Source organism: Panthera tigris, chromosome F3, assembly GCF_018350195.1.
Source record: "Panthera tigris isolate Pti1 chromosome F3, P.tigris_Pti1_mat1.1, whole genome shotgun sequence".
Lineage (NCBI taxonomy): Eukaryota > Metazoa > Chordata > Mammalia > Carnivora > Felidae > Panthera > Panthera tigris.
The window spans coordinates 43,830,334-43,838,591 of NC_056678.1; positions in this window are offsets into that span (position 1 = coordinate 43,830,334).

Below are 8,258 nucleotides of genomic sequence, written 5' to 3' on the forward strand. Positions count from 1 at the left end.
TTACTAGAGAAGAGAATGAAAAGGTAAACGGCATTGTCGTATTATTAGTAAAACCGCTTAACCTTCTGTATCCTCTGGAAGGGATTTGGGGAACACCCCCAGGGGTCTCCCAGGACCACACTGTGAGAACTGGGGCTCTAGAACAACACCAGAGATCTTAGTGATGATCAGTACCAGCTCTTTTGCCCCTTAAATTAATTCGGGGTGGGGAGGGGGTGACATCGAACCCATCATCTGATGGGATTCCAAGCTGGTTCTTTCTGAGCTAAGCGGTGGGGGTGGGAGGAAGCTGAGGCTGGGTCCCTCACCTCACTAGGGATGAAAAATTGGACGTAGTGAGATGCTGACTCCAGGCACGCGGGCATGGGACACAGGCGGAACAAGCTGATTCAGCTGGGAGAGAGCTGTAAGTCTGCCAGGGCTTGGGGCTCTGAGAGGCATCCCAAGGAGGGAAACCCCTCCAGGCAGGGAGAAAAGAATGGATGAGGCTGATGGTGACTCTGGCTCCTTGGGAACAGGGTTGATGAGGCTCCTCTTGCTGCCCCACCCTCCCCCAACCAGGGCTGGCAAGAGAGGGAGGTGACCAGCTCTATCCCCTGTCCCTCCTGGGTGTACATCTGCTCATTGGGACCCGGCCCGTTGTTTCCCGTGAGAGGTAGCTGAGAGTGAGTCTAGCTATCTGACCCCTCACATCTCAGCTGGGTGACCTCAAGTGAGAGCCTGCCCCCAGGACGGAGGCGCCTCGAGCCCCCAGTCAGCAGGACTTATCCCTTTACTGAAGAACCTAGTGACCAAAGAGTGCGGACCCAAAACAGCTGGTGGTCTATCCCTCGTCCATACTGGTGGTTCCCTTACAACCAAACCCAGTGGGACTTGAGTATCTTAAGATTTTTCTGTGCCAGACACACTCCCTTGGCACACTTATCTCGTGCTGTTCACGATCATCCTGTAGGTGCTAGTTTATAGCTTCAGCTTTATTATATAGAAATTCCTTGAGGGAGGGGACCGTCCCTTTATTGCTTCTGTATTTTCCGTGGCACCTAGAACAACAGGAAGGTCTCAATACATGTTGATGGGTTTATTAGGGGATGGGTTTTCACTGATTTAATGATCAGATTCCCCTTTATAAGGGGCTGGGGCTGGGGCTGGGAAAGCAGGCGGAGGCCCTTCATTAAACATTTATGGAGTACCTACTCTCACTCCTTGGGTTTTCTTTGATGAGGTATCCCTTACGGAGTGTGTTGACGCATTGTCTCATTTAATCCCCGCAGCAGCATGATAGGCGGGAGTAAACTATGAGTGACTCTCTAAATAACGACAGTGTGCTCTCCTCTGCCTCAAGAAAGGATGCACTAAGCTGGGGATGTTGTCTCCGTGGCACTAGGGATGTGTGTGTGGGGGGGGTTCTCTCCAGAGCCGTGCGGGGGGGAAGGGTGTCCTGCTCATGATTAGCCAGAGTATCCTGGCAGAGGAGAGCCTGGCATGCTGTGAAAACCATTCCGCATTCCTGGCCCAGCTTCCACGCTCTCTGAGTTACGTTCCCGCTGAACTGTGGCCTCCCTCGTGTGAAGCTGCCCACAGTAACGGTGCCCAGCAGCAAACCCAGGGGTCTGGTTGGTTTGACAGCAGTCATTATTTTTCATTATAAATCAATGGGTTGGCACTTGGATGGTATCTGTTCATCTCCCGGAGCCTTGTGAGTCTGCCCCAGACTGTCCAGCGCCTGTTGTAAGCAAGGTTTCTGCAGCAAAGCGTAAGCCAGCCCCTGAATGGTGAAAAGGTCTCAAAAGAGACTTGGCCGCCACCTGAGGCTCTGTTGACGGGCCACCCAGCTCTCCTCAGGCCCCACCTGGCCTCTCCAGTGGCCTTTCCATTCCCAGAGGACTGGGCACTGGGCTGGCAGGCAGAGACAGTGGTGTCCCTTAACAGAGGGAAGATCCATGCTAGTGGTTGGCCTGCTTCGGGTATGAAGTTGCTACCCACTGAGGACCCACCGGCTTGGTGGACAGAGCAGTGATCACAGGGATCAGGAAGGCTGAGAGACACTGCAGGCCAAGCCAGGAGGGTGGTTCAGAGTCCAGCCAGCCAGGGAGCTGTGAAAGGTCATCGCACCCTTTCCCCCAGCTTCCAGGTGGGGCGTGTGGCCAGTCCTGTGGCGGTGGCTGCATCCAGAGGCCCCGCAGTGCAAAGCTCAGGTCAGTGCGGCCGGGAGCCCGCATTCTCGTCCTGAGGAGAGAGCAGTGATGTGTTAGGAAGGAGGTGGTGCTGAGGCAGAACTGGATGCTTCCATCCGGAAATGAGGTTTTGGCCTCTCGGGCTGGGAAAATCCTGGCCGGCAGTGTCTGTTTATCAGGGAAGCTGAGTCAGACTGGAACCTATCTCCTAAAAAGCTTCTGCAATTTCTAGAATTCCATTGGTCAAAGCCAGCCTCCCACTCCCACGCCTTCCTTTTCTCTGGGGAATTCCTCTGGGGGAGGGCGACAGAAGGGAGAGACTAGCCCTTTCCTGGGGACTGGGGACGGAAAGCTGAAATCAGAGCTTTTGCCCATTTATGGACTTGAAGCCCCCTGCCCCCACCCCAAGATGACTCATTCCTCCAGTTTGACCCAAACACCTCGGCTGGGACTGAAAGGGTAACATTGAGGAGGCGGCATTAGCCCTGGGAGAGGACTGGAGGCAGGAGAGACAGGGGAAGAGATGATTGAAAAGGATGGGGACTTCCAGTGAGGGGAGAATTTTAGAGCCAGAAGGAGGCCGAATGAGGGAGAGAGGTTTGTATTCCAGGGAGAAGCTGCCTGCCCAGCGGTGTGAAATTCCTCTAAAGGCAGCAGGCCCCTCGAGGTAGTTTATGGGCCTTCACCTGGAGTACGTTCTCGGGCCTTCACCTGGAGTACGTTCTCAAACTCCGGTGGGATTCAGGCCATTTGCCAGTCTTGTTAAAATGCAGATTCCCTGGCTCTCAGCGGGCTGTGCTCAAACTCCCCTGTGATTTGAAGCAGGAAGTTCTGAAACACAGGAAGGGGGCTGGCAGTCAGGGAGCCGGCTCTTTCTTCCGGCCTTGGTTGTACAGGGCGACTTGCACCCCCTTTGCCAATGTCAGAGGCAGGGCCCCGGCCCCAGGGCGACATTTCCAAGGGTCTTCTGAAACCCGTGAAAGCCTTTGAAGATGTGCGGTTCCGAGTACAGCCCTCTCATTGTGCAGGTGGGGAAACTGAGTCTCAGGAAGGTTCAGCTCTGTGAAGGACATTTTCTCCCCAACCTTCTCCCCCAGCCCAAAGAGAAAGCCCTTGGTCCTCCTCAGGAGGAGAAAGCTGATCCTAACCAGCAAAACTGCCTCCCCAGCTTAGCACCACACATGTCACCCCCCCCACCCCCACCACCCGCTTTCAAGCTCACGGGCAACTCATCAGCGGTGGAAAGACCTGCCCTCCAATTCAACACAATCCTAGAATCTTTACAACTCAGGACGCCACAGATTGTCTAGTCTACACTCAAAGCAGAGATTTCTTTTTTTTTTTTAATGTTTATTTATTTTTGAGAGAGAGAGAGTGGAGTGTGTGTGTGTGTGTGTGTGTGTGTGAACAAGCGGGGCAGGGGCAGAGAGAGGGAAACAGAGGATCCAAAGCAGGCTCTACGCTGACAGCAGAGAGTCTGATGCAGGGCTCGAACTCACAAACCATGAGATCGTGACCTGAGAGTCCAAGTCGGATGCTTCACCGACTGAGCCACCCAGGTGCCCCAGGCAGAGATTTCTTGTAGCAATAACTCCTAAGTCTCTATCTCTCGCCCAACTCACAACTTTCTCCCAAATCTCAGACTCCTTCTATCTCTTATCTCCACTGAAGTCCTCGTGCTCCCTTGCTTCCCTACAGCCCTCCACTTGCGGGCTTTTACCGGCTCAGCTAGTGCAGACGTCATCCCTTCATCCCTCCAGGCCAAAAATTATGGTGTTGACGCCTACCCGCCCAACCCCCCCCCCCACCCCCAGCTATTCTCAACCAGCAGCTAGAGGACCTTAAAAAAAAAAAAAAGTCAGATGATGCCACTCCCTCCCCTTGCTCAGAACCTCCCATAGGCCCCCCCATTTCACTCAGAATAAAAATCATAGCTTGGGGGCACCTGGGTGGCCCAGTCGCTGGTCTAACTCTTGATTTAGGCTCCGGTCATGATCTCACTGTTCAAGGGATCCATCCCCTTGATGGGCTCCTTGCTAACAGCTCTCTTTTTTTGGGATTCTTTCTCCCTCTCTGCCCCTCCCCCGCTTACTCTTTAAAGAAACAAACAAACCAGTGTGGTGTGGAGCCTGCTTGGGATTCTCTGTCTCCGTTTCTCTCTGACACTTCCCCCCACCCCTCCCCCCACCCCACCCCCTCCTCCCCCGCCTCTCTCTCAAAATAAATACATAAACTGAAAAACAAAAAGCCATAGCTTGTATGATGGCTCGCAGGGCCCTATGTGATCTGAGCCCTCACTCTCCCTCACCTCTCTTGACCCCATCTCTCCCACTCTGTCCTTCTTCACTCGTTCTGCTCCAGCTTCATTGGCCCTTCTAGAATTTGCCTGACCCGCTCCCACTTGGAGGTCTTTGTGCTGGCTGTTCCCTACCCCTGAAACACTGTTCCCCCAAATATTCACATGGTCAGCTCCCTCCCCTCCTTTCAGGTATTTGTCGAAATGCCACCTTGTCAGGGAGGCTTTCTCTCATCATTTAAAATTTGATTCCCTGTTCCCTCCATCCCTGTACTCCACCCCTCTTCTCCTAATACTTATGACTTGTGAACGTACCGTATAATTTACATATTAAAAATTTTTTTTTAATCTTTATTTATTCTTGGGAGAGAGAGACAGACAGAGTGTGAGTGGGGGAGGAACAGAGAGAGAGGGAGAAGCAGAATCCGAAGCAGGTTCCAGGCTCCGAGCTGTCGTCACAGAGCCTGACGTGGGACTCGAACTCATGAACCGTGAGATCGTGACCTGAGCCGAAGTTGGACCCTTAATCACCTGAGCCACCCAGGCGCCCCAACTTATTATACCTATTGCTTTGTCTCTCTTCTTCCATGAGAATGGAAGTCCCCGTGAGAGCGGAGATTTTTGTCAATGTGCTTCACGAACATATCCCCAGAACCTGAAACAGTGCATGTTGTGGGCAAGTAAATACTTCTGGAAGGAATGAGCGAACACACTGTGCAGCTGACTGCCTTATCTAACTGAATTTTGTGCCTCGGTAGCCCCTCCTCACTGGTCCTGGTCCTGCTTTTTGGGCTACGGGCCTGTGAGTGTGTCCACATTTTCAGAAGACCACCCCTGTCATCTATTATGTGGTTCCCCATAATCGATGCCCCCAAATGCCCTCTCTTGCCTAAAAATGTCCAGACTCTTCAGCTAATCCTTTGTCCTGGGTCCACCTCGGTCCTCAAGATGTGCTCTGGCTGTCAGTCTTCAGATTCTGACAGGCATTGCTGAAGGAGGGCTATAGCGGGACCACTGCCCCCCACCCATCTGAATTGCCATTTCCCCTTCATGTGAGCCCACAGGAGGGCCCAAGGCAGCCCCACTGCACGAGCTGAAGAAGCTAAGAGGGGGCCGTCCTGATGGTGGGGACAGGCTAACAGGCCAGGGGGGTGTCCCTCCCTCCACACAGAGGAGCCTCGGTTCTCCCCAGCAAAGGGGATTTCCACTCAGGGACAGCCGGGATGGACTTGCCTCAAGGAAGGGCTAAGAATGGGACAGGATTCTGACGGAGACTTTTCTGTCTCGGTTTCAGAAGGCCCCTCCTGTCTCTCCGAGTCTCCCCCTCCCCCGTCCCCCTCCGTCACGCCCGCACGCCCCCCCTTCCCCAGTCCGTTGTCTGAGTTATTCACATTCCGGAAGCGCTGATGTGGCACTAAATATTCCTAGGGCTCCAGCCTTCTGCCCCAGGGGCCCAGCGTCATCTCTCCGAGCCTGCTTTCTGGAATGTTTTTGATACGAAGCTCCCTGGTAGGTGAGGAGAAGGGCCCTGCAGCATGGGATCTGCAGCCCAGAGTCTGATCTCTCTGGGGCTGTGGTAACAGACCTTCTCTCCCACCTAGATTCTTCCCCAGCGGGCTTCCCCCATATCCACTCCCTCTCCTGCCTACCGTGCCTACTTAGAAGAGGTTGAGCAAATGGACCCCGAGGAGGACAAAGACCTCAGGACCAACCACCTCTGGGTTCCCTCTCCTTCCCGGAAATTCGAGGCACCCCACCCCCCCTTCCCAGATATGCTGATAGGACATGGCTGCAGGCGCTGTGGCCTCTCCCTCCCCCCACATTCCTGGCTTCCCTCCTCTGTGGCCTCCCCTCTCCCTTCCCATCCTGTCCCCCAACTTCAGCTTCTCCCCACTCCCACTCACCCCCTTTTTTCTCAGTTCCCTTTTGGGGCTTGTGGAGGTGAGGGGAAGGCACTTCGGGAGAGGGAAGTGCCAGATTCCTTGTGCCCGGAAAAGAGCCTGGCATATAATAGATGCTCAACAGGTATCTGTAGTTCCATTCACTGCCCGGCTCCCTCCCAGCCCGATCCAGGTTCGATGAGCCCCCCAACCCCGCTAAGATTTGGCATCCTGCAGATCTGGATTTGGGTTCTGGTGCTCCCACTTGCTAGCTAGGCGAGTCACTTCGTGTTTTCAAGTCTCAATTTCTTCTGTACATGAGAATGATAAAACTTGCACTGAGTTAATGAGGCCATCGCGAGTATCAAGTAACAGACATAAAGTGCTTGATATATATGTCCTTAATAAACGGTAGCGCAATTATTATCTCTTAATTGCAATTCTCTTCCGTCAACCAAACTCCCTTCCGACCTTACCTGAACTGACAACAATTTTTCTGCTGAATTTTATGTATTTTTATGCATGCCAGCTTGCTGGCCGGTCTGCAACCTCCTTGAGGCTGGGATCTTAAGTGTGGCACCAGGGACCCAGCAGTTCTGTCCTCCACAGAGCTTAGCACACAATAGGGCTGGATTCCAGAATTGAATGAATAAGCGAGCACAGCCAACTCCATAGCTGAACTCCATGCTTCTTGAGGGGGAAAGGCGCTCCCTTCTATTTTGCCAGCGTCACCCAGGGTCTCGCCCAGAGCCCCAGCACTCGGTAGGACCTCCGGGGTGCCAGACGTAGGACCTCCGGGGTGCCAGACCGAAACACCCCCATAGTAAGCCTATGCACCTTCTTGTTTGCTCTGGCATCTTGACCCGGTCGTTGCCTTGCCTCCTCCCGCTTCTGGCCCAGACCCAGTGACTGTGCCTGCCCCCCCCTGGATGCAAAGAGGAGACACTAAGGTCCAGATGCTGTACCCCAACAGGCACTGACGGCCGGCAGCAGGACAGGTGTGCCGTGCAGCCGGCCAGGACTGGGGATGTTGGGGGGGGGGGTGTTGGGAGCAGCGAATGCCAGCTGCAGCTTGGGTAGCGGGGAGGGAGCCCGCCTGAGCCGGAGCCAGCCGGCTGCCGGCCTGCACTTTGTCCTTATCCTCCCTTTCATCCCGGCCCGCTGCGCCCGGGAGTTTCTCAATGGAGCTGGCGTTTGGGGAATGCTCCGCAGGGGGCCGAGAGGGCTGGCCTACGAGGGGGGCATTCCAAGCATTCTTTATGTCCCGGCGGAGTCTGGCGGTGGGGGCCGGAGGGGTGGCAGCCGCGCAGCACTGGAGGAAAGGGGGTTTCTCTGGAGGGAGAGAATAAAGGCAGAGGGGTGGTCTTTAAGCTTGGGGCGGGGGACAGAGGTGGCTGGGGGAGGGGTGGGAGCAGGGCTGTATGATGCAGCAGACTCAGCCCTTCCCTTGGGGCTGAAGTCGAAGAGGAAGAGCAAAGTGGGAACCTCCGTCCAGGGCTCTCCCACCTGTGTGCTCCACAGGCTAGAACCCCGGACGGCCGCAGCACGGGAGCCTTTTGGAACTAAGAGCTGAGCTTTGTTGTTGTTGCGTTTTGCTTTTTTTTTTTCTTTTTTTAATTAAAAAAAAGAATTTATTTTTGAGAGAGAGACAGTGAGAGCAGGGGAAGAAAAGAGAGAGAGGGAGACGCAGAATACGAAGCAGGCTCCAGGCTCCAAGCTGTCAGCACAGAGTCCGACTCGGGGCTCGATCCCACGAACCGTGAGATCATGACCTGAGCCGAAGTCGGTTAGAAGTCGGATGCTCAACCGACTGAGCCACCCAGGCGCCCCTGTGTTTTGCTTTTTTTTAAGCAGGTGCCCCAGTTCCCGCCTATGACAGCCCAGGGGAAATGTGGGTTAAGAGAAGGC